This window comes from Ambystoma mexicanum, chromosome 11 (genome assembly GCF_040938575.1).
Source record: "Ambystoma mexicanum isolate Mex_15411 chromosome 11, UKY_AmexF1_1, whole genome shotgun sequence".
Lineage (NCBI taxonomy): Eukaryota > Metazoa > Chordata > Amphibia > Caudata > Ambystomatidae > Ambystoma > Ambystoma mexicanum.
Window position 1 is genome coordinate 1,204,207,823 of NC_090934.1, and position 21,678 is coordinate 1,204,229,500.

Consider the following 21,678-nt stretch of genomic DNA (forward strand, 5'->3'; position numbering starts at 1 on the left):
AACTTCATTTTTCCCTTCCTTACCATTCTTTGCTAAATCCTTAGTCATATTTTGAATAATTGTATTAATTCCCATTTAGAGCTGAACGCGGTGTGATGGTTAACCTTGCAAATTAACCTCCGAGTGCACTGTGACTTTCTTTAACAATATAGTCACTAAAATCTAGTTTAAGCAAAACTTGTCATTCCTTGTAAACTGATTTTCCTTGCCCACTGATTTTATTTTCAAACCAAATTCCTTTCCGACTAAGAATCTCATCTTGGCATTCATCTAGAGTTACTCTTTCACTTTCCTATCATTCCTGTGATGTGTATCTATTCTTTAGCATACGAACTGCATTCATACTCTACCTATTCAACCCGTTTTTCAAACCGTTTTGACATTTTAACCTGTAAAAATAAGAAAATGCAAGTTTTCAACATGTGATTTGGCTGCAATGTGTTTTCATTTCCAAGTCGATTTCTGAACTGCTTAGGACATTGATTGATAGTGTGCTTCTGTCCTGATACAGTTATTCCCAATTCGTGCTCTTTTCATTCAACCACGTCTGGAAATAAACATTTAGAAATTTTGCGGGCCGTTTTGCTCAGTTTTCAGGGAGCTAAATCTGTAATTTTGAATTCCGGTTGCCACATAGGGTACCTGACTCCTTGCTACACCTCCCCATCCATGCAATGTTTGAGTAATAGAGGTGTGAGGGAGTGTTGCAGGGTAAATCATTAACTGTGTTACCATTTAAAATTCATTCAAAAGTGAATTTTGCTTTCTTTCAAGTATGTAGTGTTTATCTTACATGAACAAGTCTAACCAATTGCATTACATCAATCTACCTGGTAATTATCACCCCACTGGTGATTGCTACCCAATATTAATTTTGTGTGATTTCGTTTGAATTTCAAAATAAATAAATATTACATTACCATCCACCGGCCTGGTTCATGGTCCATTGTGGCCCAGGGTATTTGTAACAGGGGGTGTGAGACGGGTTGAGTGCCATCTCAATCTGAATCCTTAGTAAATAAAGTAAAACATTTTTAATTGTGCGCTGCAGCCTAGACCAGTATCAATAGTCCTGGTTTGGTGTGTGTCGCCCTATTAGAATCCTTAACAGAGACTCTGTATGTTATGCCTATACCTCATTGAGTGTCCAAGAGACGATATGCACTCAGACAACCGTATCAAATGTACCCTCAAACTGAAAGTGTGGAAGGATGCCGCATGGAAGGATGTCAGCGTGCACGGTTGGAGATTATGGAGCGCTGAGTGAAATCTGACAAGGGCATAGTGATGTAATAAAGAAGCTATATGAAGCCACACTGAAATTATATGAAAATAATGAAGATTGACAATGTAACTGAAGCGATAAGAGAAACATGTACAAAACGTTAAAGTAATCATGAATACAAAAAAAGACAAAGTAACTTGCTGACCAATAAGTGTAAATACGCAGTAACGCAAGGTAGAAAATATGCATAGAAGCTTGCTATAGAGCAATATATAACCTACTTGGAATTACCATAGTTGGGAAATGGACAGCGGCTTTTGTAAATATTCAATTCAACTACCTCAGAACCAGATCAAGGTTGCAGAGCCAGGAGATGCTGGAAGAACAGCTGTGTGTGCAAAATAAAGAGGAGTCAATGTTGGCTGTTGATCAAGTGTGCTATGTCTAAGGGATAGCTGCAAAGCACGAAAGGAGGCAGATGGATAAACCATGGATGAGGCATATTTCTCTTAGATTAAAGGAGAAGAAAACATCTATAGGAGCCAAGTATTGGACAATTAAAAGTGTAGAAAGTCTATACAAGGTAGAGTGAGCAAGTTTCTAGAGGCCAAGAGGAGCAATGACACCCAACATAATTAAATCAAATAGCAGTAAATAAGAGGCTGAAATGGAAACATTTGTGGTCTCTTTGCCAAGTTCGCACCTTCCTGCACACATTCTAAGGATAAGAGAATAATAAATAAACATACATCAGGTTAACACCTGGATATAGGACCATTAACAAGATTCTTATACTCAATCCCTATTAAGAAACTTGTCTGTCCACAACAAGAAGCTAAATCACATATGAGAGTGAACAGCCTTACACCTTCAAAAGTTATCTCTCCTGATGAACCATAGATTGACCTATGGGGAAACACGTGTCGAGGGATGAAATTATAACATGTGTATACTTAAGGGATGAAATTGTTACATGTTTATAAATCAACTTGGGTCACAAAATCTCACTTTCTTTTGCAAGTAATGTTTGAAGAGCAATACAAATAACCAACTGGATCAAATTTGTTATGATCTGAACAACCAAATCTATCAGTGATTTTTTCTGCACTACAGAACTGTGAGCGCACAAGAGGTTCCAAACGAACATGAACATTACGTCCACCTATTGTTACAGTCACAATAAAGGAGCCACAAGTGCAGATTGCAGGGCAACAACAACATACAAATCTCATAAGGAATCGGCCAGGAGACAAAAAGCCAACGAAGACTATAACTGCAATAAAAATTAGATTTTGATGATGTGGAAAAGGATAACAGCCATACAAGCTGGGTCATAATAATGTCAAATGAAGAAAGGGAAGAAAATGGAAGAGCATGAAGGGAGAGCGTATGCAGAATTTTGAAAGAATTTAGTGAAGAAAAAGGGATAAAATTGACAGATTTAGAGGTCCCCAAAGATAGAACACCAGAATCAACACCACATAATGAGCAACCACAAGCATGATCGCATAGTACAGGGGATGTTGTCATGCCCAGTACCTCTGAGAGACACTGCAACCCATCACTCAGGACTTCACTAGGGACTTTGGGGCATAAGAAGCACCCCAACCGGATGAAAACCCGGGGAGATCAAGAAAGGGCTACCTGCATAGACAAAACCAACACAGGCTGCCAACAGGCCCGAACATCTTTAACTGCTGCCTCGGGAATGGTTGTGGCAAGTATGGGCGTGGCCAGCAGAACGTGCTCCAAGATCTTGGGTGTGGCTGGGCCTGGCTATATAAACCCCGCCCAGGCCTTGCCAGTCGCTTCACGTTAAACTACCCATGGCAGCAGAACGCTCTCGGCTGAAATACGATCTATGGAAAGAATTCCAGCAATCTACGAACATGTGAAGACTCCTGCTTACCTGAACACTTACCCTGTGATCCTCAGCGCCTGCAGCAGATCCGCGATTTACCTGAATACTTACTCTGTGATCCTCGGTGCCTGCAGTGGACCCGCATCATTTTCCATCTCGCACTACAGCTGATTCAGCCTCCAGGATCATCTCTGATGTTCTGTTCCTTCTTCTGCACAGCCGTCGTGACTACGGAGAAAGAGAGAAAGAAAAGCAAACAAGGTTAGTCCAGTAAAAGGAACTTGCGAGCAATGCTCTCTCATGCGACCGCAGCATACATACCTCTCCACAGCGTCTGACGCTTAACGCAGTAGTTCCATCTGTGCTCTTCCGTTGTCCAGGACCTGTTGGAAGAGAAGAGACATTGGTATTATACATAAGGTACATTAGAGAAGACAATGGAACAGGGAATAAGAAACAGTGATCCTAATTGCACTCGAACTCCAAGAACATTAGGAAAAAAGAGATAGCCAAAGTGCACGGAAGCAACACCAAGCACTTATTGGACAAAGAAAGATTCACCAACTGCACAGAAGCACTTCAAAGCGCTGCCGCAGCAGGACTGGGCAGCTCTCAAATACCAGATCAATGGAGCAACTCGATCCAAAAGAACATTGCACCAGATCAGTGGAGCAACTCTATCCAAAAGAACATTGCACCCCTGCCAAGATGAGCACATCATTAAACTCTCTAAGGTGAGCAGTCACGACATTGGGTAACAAGAAACCATATCTGGGGACGCAAGGGAAGGGTCCACTGTTGAAGGCGCCAGCCCCCTTATATTTCTTCTATTTCTCATCAGGAGCCAATCCAAGAAAAGACAAGTGCACCAGAGCAGACCAGTCTAGGGAGTGGAGTACAACCACGCTGGAACAGACCAACTGACCTCGCTCACATTCGACACCCCCGCGGAGACACGGTGAGCGTAACAGAACTCGAAGCCTCTCCTGAATCTCTGCCCGGGCACCATGCAGTCCACAGACCACCTAGCCCAGTTGTTGGGGTAGTTGCGGGCTGAAGTGCATGCTGCACGACAAGAAACCAACGCCCTGAGAATGGAATTCATCGTAAACCGGGAACGTACAGATAACCTAGCTAGATAGTTCCTGCAGATGCAGGCAGGCCAGGCCCCGCTACTTGATTCTGCTTCATCTTCCTCGATCCTGCAACCTACACCAGTGCAAGTGGTACTCCCAGGTGGAGTACCCTTGGCCTACCCGAACGCTTCACAGAGGACTCCAACAAATATGCAGTCTTCATGAACTAGTGCCGCGTGCACTTTTTATGTCAGCCCGGGGCTTTCCCCAATGACCAGTCAGGGGTTGCGTTCGTACTTTCGTACCTGAGTGACAGTGCAGTGGACTGGTCGATCCCTTTGGTTAATCGAGACAAACCATTGCTTCTCAATTTTGTCGGGTTCTAACATGAATTGGAGAAGCTGTTTGCCCGTCATACCAGAGGTCAGGCCTTAGATAATGAACTGCTGTCCCTCTGACAGGGCAATCGGGATTTGCTGTCTTATATAGCCACCTTCAACCGAGACCAATTGGCCCAAACAGAAGAGAACTACGCTCTTTTACTTAGGCTTGCGGGGAGAGCTGAAAGACGTCCTGGCCCGGGTGGTGAACCCACCTGAAGCTTGTGCAGAGTACATTAATCTGGTGGTGCAACTGGATCATAGACTGCAGGACTGAAGGACTGACTGAGCCAGGTCGGAAGGCCGAGCCGTTTACGTGCGATCCAAGGAGAGTCAAGTACGGCAAAGCGAGCCACACTCAGAGCCCATGCAGATCGGAGGACTGAGGAGCCCTCTTACTAAGGCTGAAAGAGAGAAAAGGAAGCAACAACAGCTGTGCCTGTACTGTGGCAAACCAGGACATTTCCTTTGTGAGTGCCCAGGAAGACAGTGGGAGCCACTGACAAAGAGGATCCTGTGCCCGATGCGGGAAACTCCAACACCCAACAAGCGTAGAGGTCCGCTTGTCAAGCAGAGAGAGGGAATCTTCACAGACCTTGCTCCTAGTCATACCAGTCATTTTAATTAGCCAAGACAAGCCATCCATAATGCACACATTTGAAGCGTATCTCTACAGCGGCGCAGTCGGCAATTACATGGACCAGGATTTAGCAAAAAAGCTCGGTCTACCCCTTTGTCAGAAGTTCACAACGGAAAATGTTACAGCGGTGGATGGAACCCAACTAACCTCTGGCCCTGGGATGCACTGCACCAAAGAAGTCACCCTGCTTTGTCAGGACGGACACCGGGAAAACATCTTTTTTGACCTCATCTGTGCTCTTCAATTTCATGTAATCCTGGGAATACCCTGGTTGAAGGCTCACAATCCTCAAATTGACTGGCGTGCAAGAGTGTTAACATTCTCCGAAGACTGCGCAGGTACTTGTTATGGAGTCGGCGCCCTCTTGGAAAAAAAAGTGAAGACCACCTCACCGCAAGGGGCTGCGCTGGGCTTAATGGAGTCCTTGCCCTCTGTGTACGCGGATTACCAGGATGTATTACAGAAGGGACAGGCGATCATGCTTCCACCACATTGGTTTTACTACTGTCAAATCGACCGAATACAAGGGTCGCACATTCCGTGCAGTAGAATCTATGCACTAACAGAACAAGAAAACAGCCACCTGAAGGCTTACCTGGACCAATACCTCGCCAATGGGTTTATCCGCCCTTCAAAGTCACCCGCAGCCTCGCCCCTCTTCTTTGTACCAAAAAAGCAAGGGGACTTAAGAACATGCATAGATTACAGATCGCTGAACCAAATCACGGTGAAGAACCAATACCCCTTGCCGCTCATCCCCGAACTCTTGGACAAGGTTAAGGATGCCCAGATTTACACTAAACTCGACCTCCGAGGGCCTCTCACCTGGTACGGGTCAAAAAGGGGGACGTGTGGAAGACTGCCTTCTGTACAAAGTATGGCCTGTACGAGTACCAGGTCATGCTGTTTGGGCTCTGTAACGCCCCATCTGCATTCCAATATTTCATGAACAATGTGCTCCAGGAGCTGCTCGATGTGTGTGTGTTGGTCTATATAGAAGACCTCTTGATTTACTCCACCTCAAGAAAAGACCATATTGCCCATGTGCGTGCCATCTTCAAAAACTCCAGCAGCACCAATTGTACACCAAATTAGAAAAATGCTCATTCCTTGTCACGGAAGTGGAGTTCCTATGCTTTATTCTCACCCCATGTGGTATTCGGATGGACACACGCAAGGTGGATGCCATTCTCAACTGGCCATCGTCATCATCAGTGAAAGGAGTACAGAGTGTCCTTGGTATTACGAACATTTACCGTCGATTCATACCAAGATTCTCTCAGATTGTCCACCCGATTAAATCCCTGCTGCGCAAAAACAGACAGTTTAACTGGTCTCGAGAGGCGGAAGAAGCCTTCCAAGAACTAAAGCAAAAATTAACCTTGGCCCCCGTCTTACAACACCACCGACCTGATCTCCCATACGTGGTGGAAACCGATGCCTCCAGTGTCGCTATGGGAGCAATACTTTCCCAAAGGAATCTAGAGACAGTTCAGCTGCATCCGGTGGCGTTTTGGTCACGTAAGTTCTCAGCTCCGGAACTGAACTATGCCATTACCGATAAGGAACTCCTAGCCATCAAGGCAGCATTCAAAGCTTGGCGACATTACCTCCTAGGAGCCAGACATAAAATCACGGTAATCACTGACCATCGCAATCTGCAATACCTGAGGTCAGCCAAAGCCCAGTCGTCCTGCCAACTTTGTTGGGCACTTTTCTTAGCGGAATATGATTATGTGATCACATACCGACCAGGAGTGCATAACAGCAAAGCAGACGTTCTATCTTGTATGGGCGAAGGAGAGAGCGCGTATGTTACACCAAACCCCATCTCTATCATCCCAGAAGATAGGATCTTGGGTACCTTGAATGCAGCATCATCCCTGGAAGAATTACAAACCAAAGTTCAAAACCTCATGGGCAAAGACAAACTGCAAACCTGGCCAGCAAAAAGACAACACAACACAATCGTGAGTGGACTGCCTTTTTACCAAGGACGCCTCTACCTTCCCAGCAAGGAACTGCAGGTCCAAGTACTCAATAGCTATCACGACTCGCTCATTGAAGGACACCCGGGAATCACCAAAACAGTGGCCAAAATCAAGAGACACTACTGGTGGCTGACCTTGCGAAAGAACATGGCTCAGTATGTGTTAAGCTGGAGAGCCTGCACACAGAACAAATCTCCCACACCTTGGCACACGCTGTCACTTGATTTCATCACAGACCTTCCACCCCACCATGGGTACAATACCATCTTAGTAGTCGTGGACTTGTTTTCTAAGATGGCCCATTTCGTCCCTATGAAAGGCCTCCCCACAGCTTACACTCTAGCAAAGGTATTTTTGGAACGAATCGTCCGCCTCCACGGCTTTCCAACTATCCTGATATCTGATCGAGGAAGTAAATTTGTGTCCAAATTCTGGCAAAAGGGTGGTGAGTTTGCAAGAATCGACATCCGTCTGTCTACTAGTCACCACCCCCAGACCGATGGTCAGACGGAACGAACAAACTAGACCTTGGACCAATACCTGAGGTGTATGCTACACCAATCGGAGGACACCTGGATGGATGTGTTGTGGATAGCAGAGTATGCTTACAACAATTCCATACATACCAGTACGGGACAAACCCCCTTCTACACTGTACATGGGAGACATCCACGCACTTCTACGTTTGATCCTCCCGACATTCTGGAGATGCCCACAATAAACACCTTACACTCCACGATCACTCAGGCTCTCAAGAGAGCGACAGAACACCTCACCAGGGCCAGGGAGGGACAAAAAGATTTGCTGATCAGCATCGGAAGGAAGCTCCAGCCTACCAGGTCGGAGATGCAGTATGGCTAGCATCTAGATATCTTCCCCTGAAAGGATCTAAGACATTCCGTTCAAGATACCTAAGCCCGTATACTATCAAAGCAATCATCAATCCTGTTGCTATGAAGTTAGCCCTAACTGCAAATATGCACATTCACCCAGTGTTCCACGTTTCCCTCCTGAAACCAGTATCGCCAGGAACAAGGGTCGCAGCATCACCAACTCCGGTAATAGTGGATGGTGAACCCGAGTACGAGGTCAAAAACATCTTGGATTTTAAGGTGACCAGGACTAAACTATATTATCTCGTAGACTATAAGGGATACAGGCCCTAAGAGAGGACGTGGGAACTCAGTGAACATATCCATGCCACGTGTTTACTTTAACGTTTCCATCTTCGTAATCCCAGCAAACCAGGACCAGATAGAAGGCCCTTGAGAGGGGCCTTGAGGGGGAGTGCTGTCATGACCAGTACCTCCGAGAGACACTGAAACCCATCACTCTGGACTTCACTAGGGACTTTGGGCATAAGAAACACCCCGACTGGATGAAAACCCGGGGAGATCAAGAAAGGGCCACCTGGACCCTGTCACTTCGCCATTGGCACTGGGCTCATGGTAAAGGATTTAGAAACCTGTTAGTCGAAACCAACACAGGCTGCCAACAGGCCAAACATCTTTAACTGCTACCTCAGGAATGGGTGTGGCAAGTATGGGCGTGGCCAGCAGAACGTGCTCCAAATTCTTGGGTGTGGCTGGGCCTGGCTATATAAACCCCACCCAGGCCTTGCCAGTCGCTTCTCGTTAAACTGCCCATGGCAGCAGAATGCTCTCGGGTGAAATCCAATCCACAGAAAGAATTACAGCAATCTACAAGCATGTGAATCCTCCTGCTTACCTGAACACTTACCCTGTGATCCTCGGCACCTGCAGTAGACCCTCAATTTACCTGGATACTTACTATGTGATTCACAGTGCCTGCAGCGGACCCGTGTCATTCTCCATCTCGCACTACAGCTCTCTCACGCGACCTTCCTTGGGAAACTCTTGGAGAAGCTGGTCTTCCCCCAACTGACACAGCACACTGAACTTGTTAGTTGTCTACACAACTATCAATCTGGATTCCGAGCATCCAGAGGCATGAAAACTGGTTTTCATAATACCCGTAAGGAACTACTTGTATCTCTTGACTCCAACTCCCCAACTGTTCTCATTCTACTTGATCTCTCCTCTGCATTTGATATGGTCAAACACTCCATCCTCATAAAACAGCTCCATGGATCCCTAGGTATATCGGAGCAGTCACTGGACTGGCTGACCTCCTTGCTCAGTGATCTTTCTCCTCCCCCACCTCTATCACCACCTGCAGCATCCCCTATGGCTCCAATCTTTCTCCCTGGCTCTTTAACACCTGTCCTGCTCCACGTGCACACCTAAATTCCACCTTCTCTCCCAACTTCCAGTGTTATGCAGATGACACACACCTCTTCTTCAAACTTCCCTCTGATCCTCTCCTTAATTCCTATCTGCCCTTCTGGTCCAACCTTGGAGTCAACTTCAATGCCTCACCTTCCTTCCTCCCTCACATTCAGGACCTTGTCAAGAAGGCCCACTTTCAACTCCACCTCCTCAAAGGAATTCTTCCATTCCTCACTTTCTCCCACAAGCTCGATGTCTCTAGAGCTCTGGTTCTCTCTAGGCTAGACTACTGCAACATCCTCTTCCTTAATCTACCCTCTTCTTCTCTATACCCCTCCAGCTAATGCAGAATAGGGCTGTGAGCCTATTCTTGGCCTCAAGCCCAGAGAATGCATCTCTCCAGCCCTAAAATCTCTCCATGGCTCCCTGTTGCTGCAAGGATCAAATTCAAATCCTTCTGCATCATCCACAAGGCTGTCTGGTGCCAGGGACCACACTATCTACAACTGGCTCTCACTAAATACTCTCCCTCCGGATCTTAACATTCCTATGGCACCAACCCTCTGTGTGTCAGTCGCTTCCCTAAAAAGCAAGCTGGTGGTAGATCTCTTTCTGCGGCAGCCTCCCTCCTATGGAACAGTCTCCACCTTCCTCTTCATCTTGAGCTGGATCTTCTCAAATTCCAGAAGCTCTTCAAGACCTTCCTTTTCAATCATCCTTCCCTTCCTCCCTCCTCTGCTAAACCCCACAGTTGCTGAGATTGTGACCAGGGCCCTTATGTGTCCTCCTCTGTCCTGGCCTCCCACACCAGGTCGCCTTCATCCTCCGCCTACTCTCAGCACTTGCCTTGGCACCCGCTGGCCTATGCCACCACAGGCCAGCTCTTATTTATTGGAAGCTAACCAATCTCACCAAGTCACTTAACAGCTGCTTACTCCTTAGCCCTCCCCTCTTTGGTACACCTAGCACTTACCTCCACTAACCACATCAGTTTTTTAAAACTTTCTTTTATTCATTATGAAGTAATCTTGATAGTGCTTCACAAGTTTGTACTTTTATGTTAAATGCAAATTAAACATTTTCAAAAATAAAAATGTTTCACCGTTTCTGATTCATCCATTCCCCCCTTCTGCATGCAGCTGAATTCACGGTATGCAAGTAGCCCCCAGGTTGTCATATAATTGCGAGCAATCTGACTGTTATCACCGTGCCTGTTGAAGGCAAGGCCAATGGAGTGGATCAAGTCAGCCTTGGGCCTCCACTCGGTAGGATAGCTCAGTGGGCAATGTGCTCGCCTAGGAAGTAAGACTACACGGAGCAACACAGGTTCGATTCCTGGGTCCGTGCTTAGAAACCTCTGGGTATTAAGCGTGTTATAAATAATCTATCATATCATATCAAATAGAGATTAAAAAGCTAGAGATTGAGTAATAACCCTTGTGGCACACCACAATTTATGGATACAAGATTTGAGTTAAAAGCAGGGATGGCCACAGTGTGAAATCGGCCAGACAAAAAGGATTGAATCCATGCCAAAGTTTTATCTCGAATGCGGTGAGTCAGCCCAGAAGTACAGTGTGGTAGATGTTGCTAAATGCCACTGACAGGCAAAAAGGCAAGTTAAGCAGATCGTGTTAGTGTGACAAGTCAACTTTTGGGCCACCATTAGTCCAGGGATGACTATCAGTTTCTAAACCATCAATCAGCTCCACACCTCTAGTAAACCAGAAGGGATCTGAAAAGATTGGAAACACAAGCAAATTATACACCTCATTGCCCAAATTTGGTAACGTAGATGGAACAGCATGCTTATCTCCACAAGGTCGTGGATCGTTCATTAGTTGCAGCACAGCAAAAATACAATTATTGCCTGATGATAAAAGGGACTGTTCAGTCAAACTTGAATACAAATATCTACTTTATCATTATCACAATAGACAGTTCTAGCAAACTACAACATACAACCCTCCCTATAAAGGCATGCAGACAGTTATAAGAAGGAAATGGGATGCAGTCTGTATACTTACAGGAGCGTAGTCGGTAAAGGAATTAATCACAATAGTTCAAAGATACTTGGATTGAAAACAAATGGAGCAATGGGTCGTAAAATGTCATTAAGGGCCTTTGGAGAAGGACCTGGGGTACAGAACCACAATGTACCTTGTGCTTGTACCAGTTCTTGGTGCTCGACAGTGTAGAGTCGGTTTCAGGGCACTTTGCAGCTTTTGTGACAGAGTTCACAATGGGAGATATCTGTGTGTAGTAGCGCTAGGCAGTTCGGTGAGCGAGGCGGGACAAATGGCTGCAGGCTGTCCTACACAGCGGCACAGGATCAGGAATCGATGTCTCAGTGCTGATCGGCATGTCTGAAGCACTGGTCGAGGCGTCTCGGACGACATTAGCGACTGCAGCGTGCCAATAGTCAGCAGTGTAGTCAGTTGCAGCTCTAGGGGTTCGACTGGCTCAAAAATGTCCTTTAAGGTGGACGCTGGTTGATGCTTGTCGATGCACCCCTCCTAGCTTCTTCACTGGACTTGTGTCATCCTTTATGGTGGACTGCCTACAGCTGAGGAGAGTGTTGCAGGCACCGGCCTTGTCCTGGGTTTGGTTAAGAGACTCTATTGCACTTCTCACTGAGGAAGCTTGCTTGCAGAGCCTAGCAGGGCATGCTGTGTGCTAGCTGGGTACCGGTTCTGGAGCTGCTGGAGGGTCCTCTGGATTCAGTATCTCTCTCTCTCATTTCCCTAGGAGATGTTTATGGGAGGGATATTGCTTCCCTCTTTGGAAATTGTGGCCTTCCTTCACTAGCAGAATCCGTAAGGCAGACTGTACCTTCAACCAGGGTCCAATGTTGACTTCTTCTTGTTACTCCTTGCAAAGTCTTCAGATGATCCTCCCAAAAGAGGGGTTCATTCCTCTTTTAAAGCCAAATGGGCCACAGTGATTGGTGAAGGCTAAGCCTACCTTAATGAAACAATCCTGTGTCTCCACCAACAATTTCCTGTATGCATGAGGTCATAACCAGAATGCTTTGCAACAGAAAAGGTAAAGGGGGGAAACATGCAATACTAAGTCCCGTCCATCTTCCTGTCTGTTGTGGATCAAAGGGTCTCTCTAGTTATTGTAGCTCTCTTTGGTTCCTGATTAAAGCAGCAGATCTCCTTTGAAGCTGCAGCGAGAAGAGACTTTCTGTCTCCATCAAATCACATACCCCAGCTTTCTGAATGGGGTTTTCCTGCGGGGATGACTATTGTAATCCAGACATGACCTTTCCATTGATGCTAAGGGCAGCAGCTGGCTTTTGGTTGACACCCCTGCATATCAAAGGTTGTTGGAGTTTGCTGTCTCCTTTGTTCACCTCTGCAGATAGGCCCCATGTGGTCATGTTTGAGGTATACTCTATTAGTATGCTAATTATGTTAATTGCTGCCACCATCTGCAGAGGGTAAAGAAATAGATAGGGCGGATCCATGGAGCCTTTGATAATTAGGTTGGCCATGGCAGGAGGAAGGTTTTGGCCCTCACCTTTCTGAGATGCATTGTATACTCCACCTGTCAGGTCCCAACTAAATATGAAAGGGAGGACTGCGCCTGTATGTTGTGTCCACCCACAGTACACAGGTCTATCTGTATGTCATGCATTGAGCATAGGAAAATGTGTGTGGATTAGACCCACACATTTTCTGAAGGTTGATCTACCATCATTCAATTTCATTTAAAATGTTCAAAAAGTCCAAGCAAGTGTACACTCACCCTGCGGATGATCAAATTCCTCAAAGTTAGGCAAAAGAGGCCCATTCCCGGAAATGAAAAAAGCACAAAAGAAAATAAATGTCTGCAAAAACATTACATGACAGTCAAGCAAACTACATGCTATAAAGTTTTTTCCAGCTGCATTGTTCTCATATGTTCAATATATAAGGGCAGGAAGGGAAGTCACTGTATGTGTATACCAGTGGGCCCCTCTAAATCAAGGAGCATAACTATTTTATGAGAAGCTGACAAATTCATGATCCAACAGGGATTAAGATGAGAGCTGTCAGTGAACTGAAAAACACTTTAGTAGTGCTTATATTTAGTGCTATACTCTCCGTTGCTGTCAGAGTTACACACCGAATGTCTCTAAATATGCATTGCTCAAAGCAAACTGGAAGGGAAGCAATCAGCATCAAGAGAGGTTGTGGATTTGCACTGCAGTGCAGACTTGGAAACACTTTAGGAGCACTATTTAGTTTGAGCTCTTTGCTTCAATAGGAATGCATTACTCACTTGACCAAGTAAAAACATCATCATGTTTGCAATTGGATTTGGAACTGTTGTCTTGTTTGCATCTGAAGCACACTTTTTTGAAAAGTACCTGGCGTGCCCTGGGCATGCCAACAGAACGTCCATTTACGTCAATGTTTAGTGGGTCCACCAACAGCCCTGCTTCTGTAGGCCTATCTCAAGCGGCTGTATGTCTGTCTTAACAAAGACTCACCACAAAGAGCAGAAGGGCTTGCACAATGGGTGTGAGTGTAAACAAACTTTTTACTGAGCCAGGAGAGATGACCTCCAGTGCACAGCACAGAGACAAAGCACAGATGTTTTTTTTTTTTTTGCGGGAACAGGACAAGAGGTTTTGTTGGGTCACAGACCCTCTTGAGCATTTTTTAACCAGTCACTTCTTCCCATTCACCCCACACATCAGTCACATTTTTTCGGAATCATACGAAAATAAAGAAGGAGGTAATGTCAAAGCCAAAAATACCAAAATTCGTTTTACCACATCTATATGTGGGGTTGTGGGTTAAGTAAATATAAAAGCTGAATATGTAATGAGGGTGCTAAGAGGGATCTCCCCCACGTATATATGTGATAAAAGGGGTTTTCACAGTATTTGCATAGATCGATTGTTTCTTAGTGTGCTAGAGCCCAGCCCCAATTCCCGCTGTAAAGGCAAAGTAAAATGGTACAACCTGGTTCAACTTTTTTGTATGAACAACCACAAAGATCACCATTTTTTCAGTAGCAAATAAGGAACGTGTGAGTGTACAGTAGTATCCTGTGTCTGCGGCAGGCAGAAATCCATGAAGCACAAGCATAAGTAAAGAAGAACACTGAGGTCTCATTTGCACTAAGAGAACGAGCTTATCAAGCAAAGGGGATTTTCTTCTTTTCTGTATAAAATGTAAGGTTACGTTGAATGTTAGATTATCAAAGAGAAGATAGTTCGTAAGAGGTTTTCCCACCTCTGTCCATGTGTAGTTCCTGCTTCTTAGAGAATCGGACCAACCTCTTGGCCTTGTGAGGCAAATGCCCATTAGAGACACCCACCGGCCTCTTGGTCTTTTGCTAAAGGGTCCGCTAGATGATCTCACAACTTTTTGGGCATTGTCTTCAAGTTTTTCCTTAATCACCTAGCCAACATCTTGGATTCTCCAGGCAGCTGCCATCTAGAGGCTCCTACCAATCTCTTGGCAAATGTTTCTTAGAGAGTGTCCTCAGCCTCTTAACTTTGCCACGTAATGGTACTTTAGAGACTTTCAGCAGGCTCCTAGCTAAAAACAACGTTCAGAAACTTTTACCAGCCTCTTGCATTTGTCAGGCAATATTTCCTCAGAGCATTTCGCCAACGTCTTGGCTTTGGCAGGCAAGCGTTCTTTGACACTTTCACCAGCCTCTTTGTTTTCTCAGGCAAGCTTTCTGGTGAGCCTTTTTGTAGCCCCTTGACTTTGTCAGGCAAGCGTTCTTGAGAGGTTTTCACCAGCCTCTTTGCTTTGTCAGAGAAGTGCTCCTCAGAGACGTCCACCAGCCTCTGGGCTTCGTCAGGGGAGACAAAGTTCACATAAGGATTTCTGCCAGAGGAGCTACATACACACCTATGTTCCTTCTGGCTCTTGGCAACTCCTCACTGCTGCTACTTCTCAATAGATGCTTCTTCCTTCTTGGCTCCTCTTGCTTGCTTCGCATTGGTGTGGGTATTAGCTTTTCTTTTTCCAAGTCTTGATTTATTTGCACAGCTTTCACCTCTGCCTTTTGCTGCAAAACCTATTGGGATGTTCCCCATGTCACACAAAGGGCGGACTAGAGCTCAACTGTTGCCTGTGAGGCATTGCTTTGACTTCTTTTGCCTTTGTGGATATGGGTGATTCATCACAACACTCACATAGTTTTAATGCCAAGGAGCTATAAACCATAACCACACATACGAGTCGCCTTAATGTAATCTGTGTATAGCCAGCCGTTCATTAAAGCATAATTGGATCAGCTTAATTCTAAAGCAAGTTGTACTCAATCTGTGTCCTCCTGTTCTGACTTATGTGACACTTGCACGATAAGCAGTGGCTTGTGAATCAATGAACAACATTTCAAAGAAATGTATAGACACCATTGGAACATATGAATGAGATATCAGCGGCAAGCGATTTCAGTTTGTAAATGCTGCTTATATTATGGTTACACAACTCCCTCAACCTTGACATGTTTCTTTCCTTTTTTTGTCCTAGTAAATTCCTCAGGGTCACGCGAGTGCAAATTTAGTATTTAGATGAGCATTAGAGATTCTTCTGTTCTATGTGGACAACAGTCAAGCATTGTTAAAATGGAAAAAGCCATCTTACGACATGTGTAGTGCTAGGTGTTGTGCAATATGACCAATGTATTGTAACTTTTTGAATATTCAAATCATGTAAGCATGAAAACCTAAATAACTATTGAGAGCTTCTGCCTTTCGACTAAACATTTCCAATAGAGTAACTTGGTTGCATGATGTGATGCCCAGTAGGATTGAATATTGATTTAATGTCCTTGCCTTGTGCTGTCCTTCAATGATTTTGCCTTTGGCCTACAGAGGGATAGCAAGAGCTTTATGAAATTATTTAATTTGATAGATTACGCAGAAACTGTGATTACTTGACTTTATATTGAAATGTAGGAGTTGGTTGATACCTATAATTGGGAGGCAGTGAAGGGCTGGCGCTGTAGTTTTTTGTCGGGAGAAGGGGAGACCAAGATGATAGCCAGATAAGCATGCAGAAGCCGGGAGTGGGTGGGCGGATTCCTCAGTATCTGGCTGCCTGCTCGCCACAAGGTTTGTGACTCAGTTGGTAAACACATGGCTGTGGTTTTATTGAATCTCTGATTTGAGGGAGGATCTATAGTGGGTTTTAAAAAAGAAATGTGTTATTAAAATGGCTTCCCTTCTCTCTCTCTCTCTCTGTGGGGGCCAGATAGTTTTGCACCCATGAGGGATTGAGCCGCTTGCTGTTGTAGCGGTGACGGGCTGCATCCTCTGTCCCACTATGTTGCATTGCTTTGTGTGGGTTGGTTCTCTCCTCGTGCTCTCTTGGCACAGTGGTCTTTGGTGGGGGCTTTGGTTCTCGACAGATGTCTGCAGGTTTGGAGGAATGATGGATGGATACATGTGGTTTCTTCCCAGTGTGGCAGGGTAACCAATGTTTAAAATGTTTTTTTCTAATTGGGCGCTTATAGCACAACATGCTGGAGTCTCGCTATGGATTGTGGGGCCGAGTGGTGAGTGGCCGTGGCATGGTCTTGCTTCCAAGACGGGAGCATTGCCCCTGAGCTATCCTCCTGGCACAATGGTATCAACCCTAGGAGCGCTTCTTGGAGTCATGGTACTCGCCCTATGAATGTGTCATTGATGTACCAATTGCTTTGAAGAGCATTTGGATTGTGGCAATGACATTGAGTTCGTCCTGGGCAGGGCAGTTGCGGTGGATCCTCGTTCCAATCCTTTGCCTCAGAGGGGGCCTCGGTGCGTCAGTACTTATGCTTTGCTTTCTGCTTGAAAGGCATGTTTTCAGCCAGTTTGGTTTTCAGGCGGTTGGGAAGGTTGTTGGGGGATGGTGCTGGTACAATGGGTGATGGTTGGGATTGGGCACTTTGCCCATTTGCTAAATGTAATTCAATCAGGATGATTTGATCCCCAGTGCGTTCTACTGCTCCCTTCAGGTGGATTTCAATTGTCCCTCAGAGGCTGAGGTTCCAATGGACTGGTCCTGGGCTCTGGGTCAGATTGTCAGTTTCCCATGATACCTTGCATGGCACTAGGGGTGGGTACCTAGTTGGTTTCTGGAGTGCCCCACTGAAGCAGATTTCATAATTAAACTAAACTATTTTACCCTGTTATCAGTAAAACACCAGTTTAACTACTTTTCTTTATGTTCTGCTATAACCTGTTTAGATCATTGGATCACAAGCAATTTGCCAGCCATAGATCTGACAAGCTTTATAATTACAGTTGCATTTGACCCGCATCATTAGACAATCAATCAATTATTACTCTTTACTTGAACTGTGAGCATGCACGTTTACCTTACAACTGGGTGCCAGGCTAAATGCATTTCACTTCAGTATTCTCTCTATTCCATTGCCCTTTCTTGTTTACCAACAACGTTATCCTTTTACGTGCCCTACTCTCAGACTTTACCATGTCTGGCTTGAAAGTCCCACATTGGGCCTCATTACGCGGTAGGAGGTAGCCATGGTGCTATTCGCACCATGGCTACCCCCTTACCGCATTCCGGGTCCGGGTTCCCGAAATAGGGACTTACCAGGTCATTCCAACCCTGGAGGACCCGGTAAGTCTGCATTCCGGGAACCACTCCCCATTCCCATAGGGCTCAATGGGAATGGGGATGGAGCTAATAACGGTAGCGCAATTTGCTGTACCGTTATTAGCTCTGAAGTCCCTTAACGGGTCCCATCCATAACGTCTGGTAAGACCAGGCGTTGAGGAAGGGACCCGCTAAGGGACCTCAGAATAGGGTGGTAAGGGATTACCGGCACTGGTGACCTTACTGGTGCCGGTAATTCATTACCACCTACCACGTAATGAGGGGCATTTACTTTAGGAAGTTAACTTAACAGCTGTGCCATGTAATTAGGCCTAAACGTGTTCCAAGATGTCTTCTGTCGTTGTTGTGTGTAGGTGATATATTTATATATCCTAGAATAAACTTCAGTGTTATTGTGACGTTTGTACTTCTTCGGTATCTCCCGACCCTGGTGTGCGGTCCCACTGCCTTCAGTAGTTTTTGATTTTCTGTTTTTATATATACATATATATCTATAGATATCTATATATACAATATTCAGTGAAAAAAACTTTGATAAAGGGACGTTTTGGTTACAAGTAAAACCGAAAAACCCTTGAAATCTGCCAGTTATAGTACACCATGAAACCATAACTCGTGCCACCTCTATGCACTGCTAAGATTAACACCCAGGACATCAAATATGACATCACACATTTCATTGATGGCATCACTGATGACCTCAAACATGAAATTCATTTTGATGAAAAGTCCCTACAAGGCGTTGTATTTATCATCTTGGTAACACGATGACAAGGGTGATCGGGACATTTGTCATGGACTACTTAATGTATTAAATATTGTACTCATCTAAACAAAACATTATATTGCAGTGTTGTTGTCAATACAGAAACCTAATCATACATACACATAGGCAATGGCTGCAGCATGCACCACAGAAGTACAATATCTTTAAGCTGGTAATTTTGGATAGTAAAATAATGAATGCTACCTTATTAGAGTTTTGAGTAATGTTAAACATGAAATAAATAGCTAACAATTCAAGATTTACTACACACTTGTGTTAGTAAAAACAATACATATTGTCACCCACACTGCATACAAAACAGAGGCACATACAGCGAAACTAAAGAAAGGAAGAAAGAAACAAAATCACCAGAAAATGTCAATAACATTAAAGTTCATCTTTATGTATTCAAATGAATTGTGTGTTTGAAGACTGCTTATTGCCTTATGAATATGCACCATGAGCTGAGACCAAACCCTAAGGAAAGTACTTTAAGAACATACGAAAAGTCTAGATATTTAGCACCTTTTGAATTTTTATATTTTGATTGTCAGTGAAAAAAAAACCCTTGCCTAGAAATGTCAGCAAACAAATACAAGTGGCCTAGATATGTGATGTCATCAGTGATATAATCAATGACATGTGTGATCTCATTGTTGATGTCCTGGATGTTAGTCTTAGCAGTGGATCGAGATGGTGTGTGTTATGGTTGCTTAGCGTACCATAAATGGTGAATTTCAAGGTTTTTTTCAGTTTTACTTGTAACCAGAACAACCCTTTAACAAAGTTTTTTCACTGAATTTCATAGGTTTTTGTTAGCGCAACTTAACCATAACATCAAAAAGTGTTTTCAGTGAATTTCATAGGATTTACTAATGCACCCTTAATCTGTTACAAGTTACTTATATTTTACTCACCCCCAATGTGGTAGATAGGGAGTCCGTGGACAGTGCGTTAGTCCACAGACGTCGGACGGCTTCACAAAGCCCAGAATCATAGGGTGACCCAAAAATGTGTACCCATCAACCAACAAACACATTTACATAACATCATTACTATTGTTTACGACACACAAATATTCCTTTTTGTACAAACACTTCAAAAAATACAAATTATTTTTTCATTTAGCATACATTACTTGGAATGCACCAATCAGTGATCATAACTGTACATACACTTCATATAATCTCCCCAATAGAACTCTGCATACAGGTTGACAAACACCAGGTGCTTATTGGAGAACAAATTCTCACAGGTAAGTGCATTGTATGTATTTCTCTATTATTAGCTTTCATTATTTAAACATGTTTTATCAGAAAGAAACACTTTTTTTTCTCACAGAAATGGCAAACACACTTGAGTGGTTAGAGGAGAACTTCCCAAAAGAAGAAATGAGTGATGATAACATCTCTAATGGTACACAATACATATTTTAATATAAACAAAATAATTTAATGTGTACACACTACTGAAATATGAATTTCTGTTTTTCTTACAGTACATAGTTTTCATGAAAAAACCATGCCCCAGTTTAATTATACGTGATCCAGGATAGGCGTCCCCGACAACGTGAACCCAGGGGAAGCACAGAACAATAAGCACAAGAAAGAGAGGGGGGGGTTACGTGAATCAAACCATTGAATAAATCAACCGAATGAAATGCTCATTGTATAGGCGCTGGATGAGTGGATAAACCAGGTCAAGGCGAATAAAAAAAATTCAATTCATCTTTAATAGACACATATTCAATTACCTTACACATAGTGCTGAAATCACGATAGAAACAACATAAAAACACACAATCAATATTAAGCATATCCAATTAAAGTGCATATTGGTTTAGTAGAAGTCCTAACGTGTAAAGTGGGAACACTGTGCATAAGATGATTCGAAAACATATTGCATCAGAGGACAGCTTGAATCTCTAATTAATGCCCAATCTATATTCAAAGTCAAAATTACGTCACCAGAGTAAGGCAAAGATATAAAAATGATGAAAAATAAGTAAAGAAAAATAAACAGAAAATCATATATATGTATATGGCGGCCACCATCCCACACAGGTCAAGACAATCAATGTTTCCTGTAGGATAAATAGGTTCTCCCCAAACAACAAATCAATTGTATTATACAAAGACAAATAAAGATGCATCAGTATATAGCAAAACAGATGCAAAACTTGTCTCCAATCTGACCGTAATAGTCAACAACCAGTACCTAGTACAGCTACCAACAGTCTCATGGGCTGTACTGGTATCTAACACATGTAGTTTCGACGACTAATTAACATTGTCTAAGCCGTCTGTCTCTTAACCTAGTAAGAGAGAAAAGGCTTCACAGTCGTCTTCCTCAGGACAGGACAGATTAGGTAATCAATTGTGCAAAATACATGTAGTTTCTCCACATATACATTTTCAAAAGGGCACTTGTTCACAGACAATAAAAGAATGTCTTGGTGTTATTCCATGTGTCCCTTCTTCTTCATATGGTTCTTCCTTAATTCACGAGGATGGTCAATATGTTCCATCTTAATGTGGCTCAAAACATCAAGTCAAAAACTGACACTGCTCTAGAATGTATCCAAAGGGAAACAATCCAAGAATGAGGAAGTTCTCTTAGTAGTGCAACCTCAGAATCTAATAGGGGTGCAATATGGATCCATACTGGGTGGAAAAGGATCCCGTCACCTGATGTCCTTATGTGAACCGTCTCCTGCGAATAAACGCTGGGCGTGTTCCTCGCTGACTGGAACAGCTGCGACCGCAGCACAGCCGGCTTCGCGAAAAAGCTGCCGAGTACGTCCATTCCTCACGCAGCTCCAAAGGTGAAGACGGAAGTTTAATTATACACAATCCCAATAATCACAAAGAGAAGCCCTATCCCCAACTGTACATAATCAAATCATGAA